The 19899-nt window shown below is 47.3% G+C and overlaps 1 long non-coding RNA gene across 3 annotated transcripts in view; it reads left to right on the plus strand.

Annotated features, from left to right (window-relative positions):
- The first annotated feature begins 497 nt into the window (after positions 1–497).
- The window catches only part of LOC137474800 (uncharacterized), a 42449-nt gene continuing 23047 nt past the window's right edge, over positions 498–19899 (plus strand). For 2 of the 3 annotated variants that reach the window (XR_010999501.1, XR_010999500.1), the window contains exons 1-2: positions 498–809; positions 2021–2089. This is a non-coding gene — a long non-coding RNA (uncharacterized lncRNA). Of the gene's footprint in view, positions 810–2020; positions 2090–18734; positions 19038–19899 lie in introns of those variants that run through there. The other variant, XR_010999502.1, reaches the window with a different exon arrangement.

Consider the following 19899-nt stretch of genomic DNA (forward strand, 5'->3'; position numbering starts at 1 on the left):
CCTTTACTGAGACCTTATGGCCAATGGTCTGTGCCAAGCCCTCTAAGAAATCTACCCTGTGTTATACTTTCATTGAAAGAAGAGTGGAAGGAGCAAATGCTGTGGGAATGTTGGTAAGCAAAGTCCATGAAACTGGTAACAAGGATGGGAAAAAGAACTTTTGCTGTTTCTGCAAATTTGAGAGAGCAAAATCCCTGCAATCCACTATCTGTGTTGGCATTCAGCTAAAAACTGTCTGTGTAGAAGACTGGGCAGGGGAGCTGGGGCAGGAGGTATAGGCCTGCATTTGGCATGTGTGGCCTAATGTCACAGAATCACAGAATAAGCTGAGCTGGGAGGGATGCACAAGGATCATCGAGTCCAACTCCTGGCCCTGCACAGATACCTTGCCAGTCCCCTCCATGCATCCCTGAGAGCGTTGTCCAAACGCTCCAGGAGCTCTGGCTGCCTTGGGGCCATGACCATTCCCTGGGGAGCCTGGGCAGTGCCCGACAGCCTCTGGGGGAAGAACCTTTCCCTGATATGCAGTCTGACCCTCCCTGACCCAGCTCCAGCCATTCCCTCGGGTCTGTCCCTGGTCCCGGAGAGCAGAGCTCAGAGCCTGCTCCTCCTCCTCCCCTCAGGAGAAGCTGTGACTGCGCTGTCTGCCCTCAGTCTCCTCCAGCTGAACAGACCAAGTGCCCTCAGCTGCTCCTCACACAGCTTCCCCTCAAGGCCCTTCACCATCCTCGTGCCCTCCTTTGGACACTGTCTAATGGCTTTATGTCTTTCTTACATTGTGGCATCCAAAACTTCACACAATATTCGAGGTGAGGCTGTCCCAGAGCAGAGCAGGACAATCCCTCTCTGGCCCAACTGTGCCTGATGCCCCCAGGACAGGGATGTCCCTCCTGGCTCCAGGACACTGCAGCCTCATGTCCAACTGGGACACTGACTGGGAGCCCCAGGTCCCTTTCCCTGGCATTGCTTTCCAGCCTCTCATTCCCAGACTGTCCGTGCATCCAGGGCTGCCCCATCCCAGGCCCAGAATCCGGCACTGTCCCTTGTTGAACTTCACACGGTTGGTGATTGCCCAGCCCCGTCATTTATGGAGGTCTATCTGCAGGGCCTCCCTGCCATCGAGGGAGTGGATAGCTCCTCCTGGCTCTGTATCATCTGTGAACTTGCTCAGTATCCCTTCCAATCCTGCATCCAAGTAATTTATAAAGATGTTGAACATGGTCTCCAAGTGTGTGTGGAACTGTGAAACCTGTGTCAAGGGCATTTAAGATGTCTCCATGTGTGATGTTCTTTGAGTGGCCTGCACTCAGTGGTGCTCTGTGGCCCTGTGTGGGATGAGGAAGGCAGGCATCTGCCACAGTGGTGTGGGACCTGCTCTCAGGGCCAAAGACCTGTTGCCTGTACGTTATTTTTGAGGCCATGGAAGAAATATGTTGCTGGATAAGGATTTGAAAGCCAGTCTCACCTGCCCTAGACTGGTGTTTTGCCTTTAGCCCCTTCTTTCTTCTTGCATATGTGCAAGAAGCTGGGCACAGGTCTCAGTCATGGTCTGGTGTGATCTAGTTTAGTAACTCCATCACTGCCACACCTGGAAGCAGGGGAGCAAGGAGAACCTTTATCTCACTTTTCTTCTTCTCTGCCCTTGGGACCTGGCTGTCCTCAGAAGGTGCTCTCTGCCAGGCCCAGCAGGGGCAGTAGGTGCGTTTCCCTTCAGGTCCAGTGACCCACATGGTGGGAAAAACACCATTTTCCTCAGAAAATAAGGGAGCAGTACTAGACAGGGACTGCCACAAAAGCATCACTGATGGGCTTGGCATTGCTGTCACTAGAGTAGCACCCAGTGGTGAAGACCACGTGGGCAGTGATGGAGATCAGCCAGGTTTGTGGGAGAATTTTTTTTCCTATACAGCTGAAAGCTGAGTATTTTTGAGTATTAATTTCCTTTCTCACTTTGGTGGGGGCAAGACGGTGAAGTGTTATACATGGAAAAGGAGCATAATAAGGTTACCTTTTCCCCCAGGAGGTCACAGTGACAAGTTCTTGAAGGACATGGAAGTTAAGTGCATGCCAAGAGAACTCAAGAGACCAGGTCTGGAAAAACCTAACCTGTATTTTTTTTCTGGAGAAAGGGGAACAAAAGGCTTTTACATGGGAAGTAACAAATTAGCAGGACCAAAAGATTGTAGGGAGGGAGGAAACAGGGGGGGTGGTGGGGAGCGGTGGTGTGTGAGGGTGGTGTGTGGCTGATGCCTTTACAAGCTGTTCTGAACAAGGTGCCGAACTTCCCGGGGAGCTGTTTGGGTTTAGCCAGTTTTTGCAGCCTCTGGCTCCTGATTTTGCCCTTTCTCTGTGGGCAGTTCACGCTCTCCCTCATCATCTGGCCAGTTTACATTGCTGGTTAACTGGGAGGAGAAGCGGTTCCCTCTTTAGCTTCCCCTCCAGAGCAGAAGTGGAAAGCTGAAGCCCTTCTTTTCTTCTCGGGGCTGGGATCCTGGAGCCATGGCTCAGGCCGAGTCCCTACAACCCTAGATGGAGAAGTAGTCGGGGACAAATGAGGAAGTGGTGGGTTGCACAAAACCCTTGCGCTACAGAAATCTTTCTTGCAGAAAAGTGGGAAGGGGGTGAGGCACCAGCCACCCTTGCTGCAGTAGCAGCGTATTTTCATTGTGATGCAAATATCTTCATGTAATTTGGGTCACATTCAGGTTCACCCAGTTCTTGTGGCTGGAACTGAAACCAGCACGTCTTCACTTTTGCTCGCAGCTCTCAGTGCTCTCCTCTCGCACTCTCACGATCTCACGCTTATTTTGCGACAAGGCTCCTGTATTCCTGGAGAGGTGCCGTTCCATGGAGCGCATCAGGGACCTCAGGGAGCCGGGATGTGACCACGTCCCTCTCCCCCTCACCGGTGGCTCTGTGGTGGCATGTGCCCAGGCACACATGGGCGTGCTCTGATGCTGTGAGGTTTCGGAGAGCGGTTTCGTTCAATCAGAGTTGCTCACACAACCCTTGCAGGACTGACGCCCCGAGCAGCGCCTGCTAACACAGAGAGCAGCCCCGCAGCACCCGACTGTAATCGCCGAGACACTGCCCTGCACCCCAGCCCGGACGGCTCTACAAACACTGCCTTTGCTTCTGGAAACCCGATGGACAGATTTAAGCAGGAAATTTACAGCCTTCTTGCACAAAACTTGACTTCTCCTCACTCCCTGCTTGGAGTGAGCTTGTCAATGTTTGAGTCACCTCACTGTTATCCTGTGTGGGGTCTTTGTTCCTCGCCTCCCCAGCTTATGTTGACCGTCTCTTGCTGCACAGTCGGCATTAAATTCTGGGGCACAGGGCAAAGGCTGCGCTTGCTCACCTCTTCCCTGCCCCCCTTGGAAGGGCTGACTTTTGCTGCTGTCTGATGTGGATTACTGGGGCTCCTCTCTAGTTCTGGGCCCTGGGCAGTCACCTCAGTTGCTCTCTCCTAAATCTAATTCTGTTCCGCTTTGTCCGGAATATAATGCTCCCTGGAATTCATTTTAAATGCAGAGCAGGGTCAGGGGAGGCGTCAGGGATAGCTCGGGTGCTGTTAGGACCCAGGCTGCGCTAAAGGCAATTCAGGCCCATTTTGTACAATTGGCTGTTAAATCGTAGTGGTTTCCTGAGCCGGCTGTTGGAAAATCACCTCCAGCAAGTTTGGCTCCCTGCAGCTGCTGCTGTCTCTTCTGGTACCCAGGCTCACAGGGTGGGCTCTGTGCATGGCTCCTTCTCCCACCCATGCCAGCTCAGACCTGAAAATCTCTGGTGCCCATCAGTGGAAGGTCCAGCCCTTCGTACTTCTCCATCCTGATTCTATTCCTTATGCTTTCTGTCCCTGGCTCTGACCCAGCTGACAGGAACCTGCTGGTGTTCAACACTCATCGAGCTATTTTGGTACACTGAGTGGGGACTGAGGACGGTAGAAAGGGCACAGATCTCAAAGTCTTGCGTTTCAAAATAACCTCTTACTTTGAAGGATCTGATCCTGCTTTAGTCTCACACTCGTGGAGGGCAATCTGGTCTCCTTGTACTTCACTGCAGCTGCTTCTGGTGAGAAGTATGGCAGCTGCTCCACACTGCATAAGAGAACACTTTGGCAAAAGAGACCTAATGGTTGTGCTTGGCTGCATCTGCAGAGGAAAATTAGGGAGAGGGAATGTAATTATTGGAGTTTGGCCATTGGGATAAAACACCTGTACTTGTGCTGTGACACGATCATTTGCAGTAAAGGAAAGGGTACATGGTCAGTGTTAGGTCACTCTTCTGGATGCACAGTGTCATGAGGAATGTTCTGCCCTCTCCATCCGTGGGGAATGGGGCTTTAATTCTTCATACGTGACAATTGCATGAGCCAACCATTCCCTTTAACGTAACTCATAGAAAGAGGTGGTGGTCCTCTCTAATTTTGTAGGGCCCATGGGGAAGCTGTTGGTATATTCTTCTGAAATAACTCTGGTTTCCTGGGCTTTGGTTTCATGTACAATTAGAAAAATAAAGGCAAAAGCAGAATCTTGGATCTGTACAGCCTGAAACAGTAGGGACGGAGGAATAAGGGGTTCTTCATTAGGACTGTGTCTCTTCAACCCTACCCCAGCTGAGACCCTAAGAGGTGAGGGGCTGAGTTTGGGTTTTGATGTGGTAGTGCTCAAGATGCTGAAGTTCTAGTGGACTTGGTGTGGGACAAGCTGGTGCCCTGGTCAACCTGAAGCTGAAGTTATGAGAACAGCTTCTTTGTTTTCTCTGTTAATTTGTATCATCCCTAGCCCGTAAGCAGTCACAAACCCAGCTGAGGGGAGAATTTTGCTTTGCTGACCATCTTTGACCCTGCACAGTTATTTTAAGATCCCTTAGAGATGAAGATTATATGATCACAGAGGAAAAAAAAAATTGTGTTATGTTTTGGCAGTGGCTAATGTGAGGGCGTGGTGAAATCTGTAGCCTAACTCATGCATATGACTCATATCAAAGTACAGATGATGAATGAATGGAGCTGATATTGATCCCAAATTTGACATCACTTTGATCAGTTTCAGGATTAGCTGTGCCTGACAGCATTCATTCTTGGAGCTTGACTTCTTCTCAAGGTGAACAATAGCATCAAATGATCTCTTATTAAGTAAAAAAAGGAAAAAAAAAGAAAAAAAAGGAAGAAAAATTCCTCCAGTCTCACAGCTTCACAATCAGCTTGTTTGGGATGAACTGCAGAACTGCAGTGAGAAGGAGCCACTGACTTTTTCTGATGGAGGAGGAAGTGCTGTGTTGCTCAGAGAGCACGAGGAGCCTACAAATAGTGGCACTAGCTCTTGGAAACTGCTCTACTAGTTTTTTTCCCTATGAAATGGGGAAAATGTAGGGGGATTTCCAAAGATGAGAATTGTGGCTGTAAAGAATGGGGGCTGCTCCAGTCTCCAAACACAGTGATCCCCAAGAGAAATTGTGCTGTTTTCTCCCAGCTATTAATGAGATAACTATTAACCCCAACAAGAAGGTTAAGAGGAAGTTCTTATGATGAAATGTTTATAAACAGGAAAACCCCATGGACTGTCTTCTTAGTAGCTAAAGAAAAGCCTTATTCTGCTGGGGGGAGGTGAAAGGCATTCCCTAAAGCAGGGAATGAACTTTTTCCAGCTCTTGAGACCTTCAAGGGGGCATCAGGCAACCCCTCAGCCAAGGAGTTGGGCTGCAGGATCCCTGTCATATGTGGGCACATGGCCCCACTGCTCCATGCTGTCAGCTCACAAAAGGTTGATTTTATCTTTGTTCCCTCTTGGGGGACCCGTGTGTGATGTCCAGAGCATCCCAGAGAGGCAAGAAGGCGAGTGTGGTTCTTCCACCTTTGCTTTGAAATGTTGAGCAGTAGCAGCTTGGAACTTCAGCATTTCTTGGAAGCTGCTTTCAGTTTCCAGGACTACTGGTTCTGGCTGATCTGCCACATATCTCTGAGGCACACATCTCCTGTTCTGTGTGTAAATCTGCAGCAACACATCCTAGATTCCTGTAAGCTCAGACATCCCCCTGCCCCCATTTGACTGATAGAAACCCCGAGTTCCTTTTTTAGCTTCCTTTGTTGACCACAACTCACGTCAGCAGTGAAGTCCCGCCTGCCACACTGCCTGCCAGCGTGTGTGCATATGGTCTGCAGAACATGAATGCACCAAACCACTTCACAGCATTGTTGTTTTCTTTTGCCTGGTTTTTTCATTCTCTCGGTGGAAACTATTAAGGACCAAAAGCCTTTGCTAATAAAATTCACGCAGCTGCTGTCGCTGCAGATGAAATCCTGACACCACAATAGGGATTTTGGGCCATGGCTGCCCCCCTTGCAGAGTGCACTGAAAGAGGACAATGCATTTCCAGAGCGTGAAAAGTCCTAGCAAAGACAGGTCACTGTGTGTCTGGCCACCAGACCTGTGAGGCTGCTCTCTGCAATCACTGCAGGTTTGCCATTTCCCCCCTCACCCCTGCCCTTCCCCCAGGCACAGCCTGGTTTGGTGAAGTCAGATGCCAATTCTGTCCTGAAGGTGCAGGATAATAGAGTTCACCCGGGGCTCACATTTGGCCTGTCAACAGCTGGCCATTTGTCTTCTCAGCTTCCAGTTGTCTGATAATGAGGTATTGTAATGAGAGTGCTGACACTACAGTGTGGTCCTGCTAAAGGCCAGAGGTAGGGGGTAAAACTACCTCTGTTACTGCTTTTCCCCTTCTAAACAGAGTTGAAGGTGCTGTTTAAAGGACCCCAGCTAATTAATTCACAGGTCTGAGAGAGGCTCCCTTTCAGGAGGAGTGGCCTGCTACAGAAATAACATCTTATGTTGGATCCAGCAACATCCAACATCTTATGATGGCCTTTGTAGGATGGCAGACACCAGACATTGGGCAGGAGTGTTTAAAGGGCAGAAGAATGTTCAATTTCCATGTTTCCATGTTTCTGAATTTCCCTCTGTTTTTCAGTACAAGCCAATAATTATCTGTTGGTTTGTGGAGAACAAGCCACATCTAAACCAGTACCTTTTGGTGCAAATATAACCTAAATAGCCACAAGAGAAAATTGCTCTTATTCTGTTAGACTACTCAAGCTATTAGCACATAGACATAAGGTTTCCAAGCCATGGGGCTTTCAGTTCTTGTGTGTGATAATTTGTGCCAATTGCAATGCGGGCTGCTCAAGTTGGCTGCTTGTAGTGAAAGAATTGGGAGTGAAGGAAGGTCTTGATGGGAAAGAGAGCACTGCTGCCCTGTTTAAGGGCCAAGAGAGCTTTTACAAAGGCTTACTGAGCTTTGATTCACTATGCCTGTTGCCCCAAGCGTGAGATGTATGGCTGAGCCATGAGGCAGGACTGGATCCATCACTTAGGGGCAAGGGAAGGAAGAGTCTTTCAAACAGTCCTGGCTGTTTGTATTGTCAAAAAATAAATAACTCTAGGAAGAAACAAATCCCCTCCTCCTCCTCCTCAGTAGTGTTTCCCAATGACTTCAAAATCCTGTCCCTGAGCATTTTGCTGTGTTTGTTAGAAACCACATGTTTATGAAGATGCTCCTGCGAGGGTTAAGGCTCCTGCTCCTGTGGCCCAGGAATGGGATGTGCCAGCTGGGGTCTGTGGGGCTTGATCCTGCAGCTCTTGTTCACACGAAGGTCTCCGTCTTGCACCTGTGTGTGGGTGCAGTGCAAACCCTTGTCCCATTCAGCACGATGTGAGCAGGGCCTTGTTCAATGCTCAGCCTTTCACTGGGTGTATGGATGAAGGGGTAAAGGGAAAAGAGGACTAAGGGAAAAGAAGTATTCATTGACTTTGGGGGGAATAAGCCAAAAGGCTTGACTGGAGACTACTTGTGAAGGTCATTGCATGAGTGTGAGCTGCTCCTGTTAGCTCCTGTTGCCACCTTCCATCCGTAGTAAAAAAATCTCACTGTGCGAGCAGCTGTTAGTTGCTTACTTATTTATAAGTTATATATGTTGGCCTGATTCAGTAAAATTGGCTATTCAAAATTACAGCTCTTCAAAGCTGTTGCCTTCAAGCTTTGCCCCCACCCATTGCTGCTTTTTCCTCGGAGAAATGGTCCATATTTTCTTGTCTTGGTCTCTCTGCTCTGCCATTCTGCTCCAGCCTGGATGCAGGAGTCTTTCCTCCAGCCCCAGCTGGACCCAGTGCACATTGTAGCCCATCCTGCTCATGCCTAAGCCCTGGCAGCTCCAGACATTTTGATTTCCACGGGCCAGGTTCTGTTTTCCTGAGAGCAGAGGGCCACTCAACTCAAAATATCTGAGATTTTGAGCCACCTCTCTAGGCCTCATTCTCCTGTTGAAGAAGAGGATAGAAGTTTATTGCTCTTTATTTTGAGCCTTTTAGACATGAGCTTCAGGCTGCTGACAAAGTGCTGTTTGGCTTCGTGCTAATTTGGCAGAGAGCAAGCCCCGTATCTCTTATTTACAGTTGCACTCCTAATTAGTTAGCAGCAAAAATACATAATAAAATACAGCTTATACTCAGATGAGTCCTGGCTCAAGCCAAGCTGAGACACAGTAAGGTAAGAAAACCCTCAAAACTCTGAGCCACACTCAAGATAAATCCCACAAAATACAGAAAATTACCTCAATCCATGGGAAAAGCAGAAATTTTAAGGTGTTCTCCATGCAGAAAGCAGTGAAAGTAACAAATCAGAGCCAAGACTAGACTAATACTCATAATGTGCACATAATGAAGCCTCTGGATATTGAATAGGCTGGAGCTTGAATCTTTCCCACTGTGGCAACCCCTGCATAAAATATATAGTTGTGATGATAGATGAAGTCAGAGGATTTTGCTTTTTAAAATATTACTTTCATGTGAGATGTATAGCTCTTCCCATGTTTAAAAATAAGTGTATGTGGTACATCACCTTTGGTTTTACTGTTCTTCTATCTCTTCTGCTGGGAGGGCATAGAGAATGCAGAATGACCCAGATGCCCATGCATTTTAAACTCACACTTGTGTTTTGCTTGGAGACTGACAGCAGGTCTGTGCTGGTAACATCCCAGACTTGTCCTATGGCTAGAGATGTGCAATACCCACAGCCCAGGGCTGGGAGTATTCCTACCTGTTTCTACTAAATCAGCTTTCTCCTATCTTGCTTGCTGTGACTTGGCTTTCAGGACATGTCAGACCTTGTTTTTGCCAACGTGAAGTGCCCTCTCGTACTTTATTCCACAGCCTCCCTGGGAGGGTGTTCATGGAGGCTGTCAGAGAGCCCTCCTTCTGCCTCCAGGGACTTGGGCCTGTCTCTCCCTGGTTGATGTGACACATGGGCTTTTGGGGGCTCACACCTGGCTTTTCTCAGCCCCAGAAATCAAAGCAGTTTTGCATCAGCCTTAGCCATTTTCCAGAATGGAACCTGGATGCCAGTTGTCTCAGTCCGAGATGAGTGCCCAACCTACTCGACTGCTGTTGGCACTGGCTTTCTTCTCCTCTCACTTGCTCCTCTCTTTCTCCATCCCTGCCAGTTTTGTGAACGTGGTGAGGGCTGTAACTCAGGACTGTGAATCCCATCAGTCAGCAAACATCTGGAGTGTTATCCTGCTTTGTGAACCTGGCCTGCCTTGCTGAGTCTGGCTCACCAACCTAAGAATAAAGACCTTATTTATTCCTGAGGCCCTGCAGAATATTGTCTAAGAGTCCTTAGGATGTGGTGATATGTTGTGATCTCTTTTATATTTCAATTAAAGAAAAATATTATTCTGTTTTATTCATGCATTTTCAAAAGTACAGGCAAAACAAGCTTTTTAATTTCTTTTTAGTTCTCTGGTTTGCATGAGTGAGTAATGCTGAAAGAGGAGCTCAGGGCCAGTGCTGTGTCAGGTACTTGCTCTCAACATGAGTACTGCTTGTAGATGCTCCTCATTGCTCTCAACAAGATATATCTTCCCTTGCTGGTGAGACAGAAAAAAAAAATTGAAAATCTTCTGCTGGCTATAATTTTCCTGCACCTGTTAAATTGAGAGATTACCTTTTCATTAAAAGTGACTTTCTATGTGTCTTGAGGGATGTCTTTTCCAGTGCAGAAGGCAGTAATGGTGCCAGACCAGAATCAGACCACACACTTGTGTCTGCCTTCTTCTGACCCCAACCTGCTTTGTCAGATGAGTAAACATCAGCCTCAGGGGGACTCCAGTGCACCAACTTTCCCATTTTTAAGTAGTGAGGGGGTAAAAAAAAAAAGTTTCTCTGTGAGACGTCTGATTAAATTGGCTGTGTCAAGATGAGCAGAAATGCTGCTTCCTCTGTTCCCTTTTGAGGCTTAGCAGTTGCTGTGATTTGGGCAGAGCTTTTGCCCCTGATCTGGAGAAGTGCAGCTATGAACACTGCCATAAACAAAGCAAAGGAGCATGTAATTCCCTTCCCTCCAGGTGAGGATCAAGGGAACAGGTGTTCTGGGAGCATGAGGAGGTCTGTGAGGGGAAAAATACCCTCAAACAAACACAGAGGAAAAAAACATGGAAAAATCAGAAAGTGAACAGGAGATTAATTAAATAACCAGACAGTTAGAAAAACAGAAAATCCCAAAGCAATCGGTGTATTTTTATCTCCTTCTTTATGACAGTGATGTTAGTACCTCTCTTTTTCCTCTCCACAGCAGTGTGGCTCTTCTCTGAGAGCTTCAGTGACAGGTGTTTCATTTGGGACAAAAATACAGCCATCAACAAGAAAGCCCAGAAATAACCTCTGCAGGCTATAAGATTTCAGAAGAAAAGGAGAAAAGATTCCACCAGACAGGGGAATTAGGCTTGGCTGGGCTGGGCCACCCAGGGAAGACATCCATCTCCCAGTCTAGGGCTGCCTCCAGAAAGATGGATGAAAGAGGTGCAGACCTGATGTACCCATCCCATGGAGTGACCACTCATCCTAATAGGGCTTCTCCATTCAAGGCTTGGTTTTCCCCACTGGAGAAGCAGCAGCAGCTGGGCAAAGGTATTTCTGCCTTTTGTTAGCCTAGGACAGGGCTTGGCCCTGAAACTCTTGTCCTGTGAACTGGTACATGGTATTGGCTAGACATGGTATTGGCTAGAAAGGAGAGGCTTTCAGGAAGGTGTTAAAAATGAATAAAAAATTGAGAAAACTGCAAAAAAAAAAAAAAAAACAAAAAAAAACACAAAACCCTGGTGGGAAAGGTTGCAGGAAGAAGCAGGGGCTTCCCCTAGGAAAACTTGCTTTGGCCTTTTTAAGGCATGTGAGCATCTTTGCCCTGCACAGCCCCTTGACTGACCACAGGACATGCCCTTTCCTGCAGTGCAGTGGGTCTGTCCTTCTTGAGGTCCTCCCCAACCTCTCCCTGCCCTCCTGCAGGGCACCACTGACAAACAGAGAGTCTTCTGCATGCTTTTGGCCACTCTCCTTTCTGCAGTTTTCCCTTGAGCCTCTCCTTTTGTTGGCTGCTACCAGCACTGCCTCCCCACTCTCTTTGCAGGAGAGTCTGTAGCCACAGCCAGGAGCAACTGCAAGCCAACAGCTCGTTGTCCCTCTCCTCTGCCCTGGGATTTGGAGGCTTAGCTGGGACATCACCCATCCAGAGGGTTTGCACAGGTGCACAGTGCTGGCATAAGCTCCACCAGCCACAGTGCTGTCTTACCTTCCACATCAGATAATGTCCTGAGGCTTGGAAATCTGAGTCCAAGCCATTGGTTATTGAAAACTGTTCCTGCTACAGCTGCTTCCCATCCCTGCTTCCTTCCCCTTCTCCAGTCTTTTATATCTCCTTCCTGGCATGGGCTTAGGTGGGCATGCATGACTTACAAGTTTTAATTTCCTGTGGGAAACATTTCTCATGGCCTGCAGGTAAGTGCTTTTTTTCCCACCCTCCCCTACCTCCCCCATTAAGCTTTTCCTTAGCTTTAAAGCTTTTCTGTGTCTCTAAAATGCCCCTTTTAAGATCCCAAGGCCCATTTGGATCTCATTTACTCCAGGATGTTACTTGACTGGTTTCAGTGGTAATAGTGCTTATTCACACACTGGATAAATGAGGGAAAAAACCCTTTTTTTCTTCGTAAGTGTAAACCAGCATGTCCATGTTGATATTTGCAGCTGGGAAATTTCAGTGTCAGTGCATCCTTGCACACAGCATTTAATGGTCTGTCAGGTATGGGAGACTCTAGAGGTAGGGAGGAAGGTGTAATGAAAACTTCTAAATTCCATGCTTACCAAAGGGGCAAGGGATGGACACATGGGTGTGGGTGTGTGCTCTGCATGTTTGTGTATCCCAGTGCCTAAAGAGGTATATGGATATCCATACACACATGGAGACACATCTAGAAATGCATACGTGTAGCCTGAGCTTTGAAATGCATCTCTTCCCACCCAAATTTTTCCATCTGGGATCCCAAAAGATATTCCTTTTTCATTTCACTCCCACCCACAGATTCCCTTGGCCTTTATGATGTAGGATTGCACTTCATAAATTTGTCCTTCCCTAGGACTCTTATGGCCCACAGGACATTTAACCATCACTTGCAAAGAGACTCATGGCCAACATGTGTCCTTCTGCTCCTGGGGTCCTTCCCAGCAGCCAGAGCTGAGCATGTGGGTTTCCTGAGGTTTTGGTCTGTCCACCAGAGCCTGAGACTGCCCCAGCTGTGCTGACTGATTCCCTGAGCTTCCTTCAACATCAGTGGGGAAAAGCTGTGGAAGATCTGTGCAAGTCTGCTCTGCTTGGGAGAGGCAGAGAGGAAATCACAGCCCAGGAAGGAGCTCAGGCAACGTGGGGGGTTGGGAGAGTCCAGTGGGGTAGCTGCTGAGGTGGGAAGGGCAACCTGGACTGAGGTTTAATCCTTTTTTTTTTAAGGGCAGTCCTCATCCTGACATCCCATATATTTAGCTGGTCTTTTTAAAGAACAGTTTGGAAATACCTGACTTAGATTGAATAAAAGGTTTGACTGGAGCAGCAAAGAACCCAGTGCTTTGCATTGGGAAGAAATTTGGAGGTTTTGCTGAAAACAAGCTTTTTTCTCTCCAGTCCAGTAGTCCTCGCTCATTTGTTAGCTGTCTCTGGCTTGGGTACCTGCATAGCCCCACGTGGCATTGCACAGATGTTCTCCTTGCTCAGCAGCCCCATAAAATCCTGGTTTTCAAATGAGCCGAGTGTCAGAGCAGGTTCCACTGGCTTCACAGAGCTCCTGCACCAGTCTACCAGTCAGACCCACCAACATCAAAGGCCCTGTGCAGATTCACAGCAGATAAAAGCCTGGCCCAGCCCTCGTGGGATACAGCCATTCCTTGCCCATGTAATGCTGCCCTCCCGTCTGGCTGTGGGGTGGGAGGAAGGGTGGGACCGTGGCTCATCAGGGCAGCCTCTGCCCCATTGCCTCTCTGCTGGAGGCACCCAAAGCCCCAGATGTTTCCTTTGCCCTGGGTCTGGCAGTGCCCTCCCTGGCAATAAATGCCCCACACTGCAGACAGGCACAACAGGGTCTTTTCCTGTATCCACATAGTGCACTTTTCCATAGACTATTTGGATCGTAGCACTTTGCCTATAGATGTGTGGGAATCCAGCATGAAGTGTCTGAAATCCTCTTTACTTATGCCCATTTTTTAACCTGTGGGTTGGAAAATTCCCAGTCCCTGTCTACCTTGCATCCTCCCCATCTTCCGTGGTAAGGCAACTTGCTCTGGACTGCAGCTGATTTGGGCAAAACTGAGAGCTTTGCTCTCCTTTCCTGGGCACAGGGCTTGCCTGGATGCAACCTCCTGATTTTATTGAAGTTAATAGGTTTTTTTTTAATCCTGGATTCCACTGGGTTTCCTATGAAATTAAATCCTGAAAGAAGGATGCACCTTTTCAAAAAAAAAAAGGCCCTGCTGTCAGCAAAATGCAGCTCAGACTAGTGGGGCAGCATCCCTGTGTGGTGTAACAGGCTGTCTACAGTCTGGAAAGGGATGAGTTTGCACAGCTTAGCTTATATAAATTGAACAGCAAGTGCCAGCAAACTGCAGCCATATGAGAGAGCTCAAAAGGTTTGAAGTGTTGCAGAACAAAGCTACTTTTATGATTTATACACTTGCCAGACAGCCATCAAATTCTTTACTGAAACTGGAGCTTCCCTGGTAGCACCATGAGGGCTGGCCAGCCTGTGAGGAATTCTTGGCATCGGAGCAGCTGTTCCAGAGTGGTACAAAGGCCTTTGCCAATGTGAGATGGAGCTATCAATAAGATGTCTATCAGGGCAGGCAACAAATGGGCCACTGATCTTGGCTTCCTCTGCCTCTCCAGCCCCAGAGAGTGTGATAGACAGTGGTAACAACCCCCAGACAACTGTCACAACATTTCTGTGCAAGGTGTGGTAGCTCCTGAGCAGCTCCTGTGCCTCATGAAGAGCTCTGGGCAGAGCTGAAGGGCTGGAGCACAGGGAGAAGCCTGCGGGGTGTGATGCCCTTGTGCAGACAGGCTTTAGTCTGCCCCTGGGGTCCAGTGTGCTCAGGGAGTGGGCAGGAGATGTCCCTGTGGGGCAGGACACTCTTGGGCTTTCCTGTGGACTGTCTCCCTAGCCTGTGTCCAAGGAAATGGTCTGAAGTCAGGCTTATATAGGATTTTATTCACAAGGAGAGTCATGCCAGGCTTGCAGCTTTGCAGTGCTTCTGAGCTCCTGAGGGGGATCTCAGCCATGACCTTTCTGAAGGACTGTTCTCGCCTGTGTAAAATGGAGGTGATAGCAGTTACATTATAGCCAGATGAATCCTTTTTTTATAGGGAGAACAGGAAGGGGGAGGACTCCTGAAATTTTGTGAGTTGAGTGAACTTTGGTGACTGTACCCACCTGGGTGTAGTGTATGGCTTCATGAAAGGGGCTTGTGCACCAGTGCCTCCTGAAGAGGGGTAAGAAACACTGGTTAGAGCCTTCAGCCCAAGGTCTCTTTGCTAGTGCTAAGCTTGTATGCATTGAGATGTTATTTATTTAGAGAACAGCTCTTATTGCTTGCTGTTTTGCCAGAAAACATCCTCTGGTTTCCGCTGGCCTCTGCCCCTGCAGCATTAGAGATTATTTTCCACATTTGTTTGCACATTGCTCTCATTAACGCTTCCAGCAGAAGTCTGTGGGCACTCAGCAAGGAGACAGGGCACGAAACCAATGGCAGACAGGCAGAAGGATGTGGCATGTGAAAGCCCTGCAGGAATGTCTTTGAATACCACCATAGGAAAGGGTTTGGGGGTTTTGCAGTGGTTGTAACGCTACACAGCTGTGATGGGGCTGTCCCATTAGAGCTGTGTCCCATTAGACTGCTTGGATGAAGGGATTTCACCTCAAGAGCTGTGGCTGCTCAGAAGATTTTACAGGGCTGACAGTATCCAGGGATCTCCTGTACCAACAAACTGTCTCTGGAGAGCACCAGCCAAGTGCACAAAATAAATAGTTGATTTTACTTTGGGCATGGATCATGGTAAGCCTGGCCAGTTCCTTCCTCTGGCTTCTCCTTACAAAGTACATGTCATCTGGGATTTCTGTACCAGCTGGAATGACTCATTGCAGGAGTGTAATGGTGGTGGTGCTCTGTAGTGAATAGGGGCAAGGGGAAACCCATGCCAGAACAGAAACATATCAGGTTATTCTGGAACCAGGCAGAGGAGGGGAATGGTCCCATTTAAATAACAGATTTTGGCTCAGGCTCCCAGTGCATCTATTTTTTTAGGGTGAGGCAAAGAGGGAGGCCAGTTAACACATGGTGAAAGAACTGGTCCTTCCTTTTGGGAGCTGTTGGTTTTGCTTACCCTGTGTATTTGCAGGCAGCTGACTTGTCTTCTTCTTGGCTTTCTCTTCACCCAGCTAATGCAGACTGGCCATCTCTTCCATTTAAACAGAATCCAGCAGTATTTTGATGTTGGGGAAAATACCAAAATGTTGCTCCGAAAGCCACAAATGGTTCAATTATTTCCTGGAGACGATATGAAGCCTATTGAATTGCAAGTGATGGTTATCATCTCTCACTTGTGGAAGAAAAGGGCTGAGAGTGAGTGGAATAGAAATCATTGTGCAGGCAGCTTTTGCCTATGGAAGTCACCCAGCTCAGCTGGTAAAATTAGGTTAAGCATGGAGTGCAGGAAGAGAAAAGGGGGACTGAAAAACTTGGCACTTTCTTATCGTTATCTCTTCAGGTCTGCAGTGGGTCTGGGCTCTAGGAATTGATGACTGGAAAATGGGAGCATGCACAGCTCTGATAGCAGGAGAGGCAGGGATGTTTCCAGGAGCTGTCTCCACTGCGCCTCCTGGAAACCAGCAGACTCCAGTAGGGCAGAATTGTAGGGATAAGAGGGAGCTCATTACCTGTCTGAATGTTTTATTGGGTGGAGGAGAAATGCAGAAATGCTGTTCTGGGACAGCAAGAGAGGAGAGCACCAAGAAGTCATTTTTAGGCCACTGTTTTGTAGCCCACTTCCCTATTTTCTGTAAGAACTATCATTTTCTGAAGATGGAAAACAGGAGATATGTCAAGAGACTGTCAGGGAACTGGTTTATGTAGTTGTGCCTGGTAGTTAACAGGAGGCATGTGGAAGCATGTGTGCATAATGCCTGTTGTACAGGACTGTCTTTGTGTGGGATTTCAAAATAGTTCAGAGACTTAATTGTGGTAAAAATACGTAATATTCAGTGTGTGGTGTGAAGGAGCTGGGAGAAAGTGCAATCTGCTCTTTGAGACAGCCTCCTTAGCAAAGGCTGTTGCAGTTATTTCACCAGTTTAAGCACCTGCATCTTGACTATTCAGTGACAAGAAACTCAGGTTTTATATATGGTCTTTGCAGACTCAGCCAAAAAAAGGCATTTGTTAGGTAGCCCAGTAACGGAGTCTGGTACAAAGAGATCGTAGCTTCTACAAAGAAGCTCAGATAAGCAACAACTGATTCTAAAAAAATTGCCTGAGATATAGCCCTTAATCCTATTATGGCAGGTAGTGGCCTCTCCAGGTCTCTTTCAGTTTGCTGCTGTTTTGTATTTTAAACAGACAGAATTTTCAGTTTGCTGCATGGGAAGACACTCTTTTTTTTTTTTTTTAAGGAGAGAGGAGGAAAACAGACTCACATGGTTTGTATGTGTAGGTACTTCTGTTTGTAAGGACTGTTGTCACAGCAGGGTTAAGGAGAAAGAGGAAGGTTCCTTTGTGTGCCAACATGTGGGGATTGTAGCTCAGTTTTCAAATTAAGAGTTACTATGGGGAGAAAGCAATACTCTGATAAAGAGTCTAATATGGTGGGAGAGTCCACGAACGAGAGCTGTTGGCTTGGCTCGGCCTCATGGAGTTGTTCCTGCAGAGGAATGTGTGCAGGGATAGAAAACATAGCTTGCCTCTGCTCCCAGCGTGATGCTGAGGGCCAGGGAACTGCCCAGAGCACTGTCCTGGCTGGAGGGGATGAGGCACTGATGCCAAAAGGGCTGCTTGCCACTTTCCTCCTGTCCCTCTTAGCATGGCCCCAGTGCTGCAGGGGCACTCTCAGCTTTGCTGCTCAGAAACCAGCAGCATCAGGCAGTCCTGGGCATTCAGGAGCACGCCCTGGCTCTCTGCTCCCACAGCTGACTCTGCTGGCCACCTGGGTGCACATGCTCCTCTGTGTTGAAGGTTTACAACATAAGATCCTGGACTGCAGCTCTAAGCACAAGTTCTCCTCTCCAGTCAGATCCAGGCCTGTGGGTGTTCCAGTGTGAGAGTCCCAGGAGAGGCTGGAGCTGCAGTGTGACTGCTAGTGCCAGTTTAGGCTTGAGATGTAGCTCTGAGCATTCTGTTCTTCACCAAACAAAGTGGGGCATTTCTTGATTGTGGAGATGTCCATTCATTGTTTATCTTTCTACTTCAAGGCTTAATACAGCAAATACTGAAAATGCATCAGCTGGTCCTCCCGCTGCCTACCTCCTCACTCTCACTTCCTCCAGCTATTTACTTTGTGTTATTTGCTCAGGATTTGTTTTTCCTCTGATTTTACAAGTTTGCCTTGCACAGCAAAAAACCTGCTATTTTGTTCTCTGTGGTATTTGGCAGGAAAACAAAAAGAACACAAAGAAGAAAAGGATAATAATTGTTTTTTTCCTGATGATTTAGCACACAAAAGAGTTCTTTTTAGTGCTACTGTTGCTGCTGTGTTAAAGCATCTTATTTTCTTAGGCATGCCAAGAGCTACTGCAGAGAGAAGAAAACAGGGTGTCTTTTAACTGTAATTTGCTGGGCTGGCAGTGCGCTCTGAGCTGAGACCTGCCCATACACCTGGTGCTCGCTTGCAAGGCTCCCTCACATGTAATTTTTATCCAGGTGATGGAAATGGACAGAGCAGCTTTTGTGCAGGGATTTGCAAAGCTCATGTCTGTGCTGTTCTACTCCAGTGGAAGTTGAAACAGGTGTGCTGGAGTCACTGTGCTCATTGCATATTTTAATTTTTTAAAAGTTTAATTTAATTTAATTTAATTTTTTGTGGTTCATGTTCCCATGCATTATTTTGCTTCGTGACACTCCTTATTTCAGGTTGAGGTAACCTTCATCTCCTCAGGACATGTGAAATGGTTGGTAAAAGATCCCTGGCAACTTCTTCCACTTAAGTGGGGAAGGACTGGTTTGACAGCAGAGTTGGTTCAGGAGTGTATCTGAGCAGTTTGAGCCTTTAATTTGATCTGAGCAGTTTGATCCTTTAATTTGGGTTGCACACTTCCTACTTTCAGCCATGAGACTTGCCTCTTTTGTGATATTTTTTGTTTTTTCTTCCACCACCAGCTGAAAGCAGGTGACACAGGGAACACAATTAGAAGGAAATGCAGCAAGGCCAGTGAGATCAACTCTCCTAAAGGACTCTTCTTAGGGCTAGAAGGAAGAAGCTTGGGGGTACAGGATGTTTTTTCACCTTTCTCTCTCTTATGTTGTCATTCCCTGGCCTCACCTGCTTGCACAAGTAAAAGGAGTGCCTCACCTTCCTCCTACTGTCCAGCGGGTGAAAAAAACTTGGTCACAGAATGAAAAAAGAAGCAGGAAGAGGAAAATAAATAGCCGAGTCATTGCTGCCAAAAAAAAAAAAAAAAAAAAAAACCCACCAAAAAAGCAAACAAACAAAAAAACCCACCAAAAACCCACAAAAACAAAAACAAAAAAAAAACCAACACAACCAAAAACCTACAGGAAAGGGGAGGACTAGAAGGGGCTGGCCATGAAGTTTTGAGAGAAGCCACAAATGCAGCAGTGGACCTTTACAAAGGCATTTCTCCATCTGCCAAGAGAGGGCTACAAGGACTCCCAGAGAGGACGTAGAGGGTACCAGGCAGAACTTGCCCAGGGACAGTGGCAGCATTCAGTGGTCTCCAGGTGCTGAGAAATATGTGGAAATTGCATGCTAAAAGTCAGCTAAATAAACCAGGCGGAAAAATGGCTGTCAGAAAAACTGGGCCATTAAGTTCAAATGTGTTATTAATTGGAAAACTGCTTAACACAACTGGAGATCCTCTGGGTATGGGTAAACAAAAATACGATGGTGAGAGAACCAATAAAAACACTAGTCCTTTTATGAAGTTCTCCAGGTCCATTAATGATAACCCTTAATTGTAAGCTATGGAAGAGAAAACTTATCAATATTGCTGCTGCTGCCTTGGACATTAGTGTTCTCTGTGTATGTGTGTATCTTGCCTTTTTGTGTCTATACAAAAATCATTAACTCAAGAAACTGCACACTTACCAGTGGCAAGTGCAGGTTAATGAAAAATTAGAGACTTGGTCTTCCAACCCCCTCTCCATGGGTAATTCAACAAAGAATTATTTACTGGGGTATAATTTATGCAGACCCATTTTTCTGAAAGGAAGGACTACCAATTCTTCCCTCTCATTCCCACAGCAGCAGAAACAAAGCAGCAGCACTGCAGCTGAAATGGTTTGCAAGAGTTTGCATTAAGTG

This window comes from Anomalospiza imberbis, chromosome 5 (genome assembly GCF_031753505.1).
Source record: "Anomalospiza imberbis isolate Cuckoo-Finch-1a 21T00152 chromosome 5, ASM3175350v1, whole genome shotgun sequence".
NCBI classification, from domain to species: Eukaryota; Metazoa; Chordata; class Aves; order Passeriformes; family Viduidae; genus Anomalospiza; species Anomalospiza imberbis.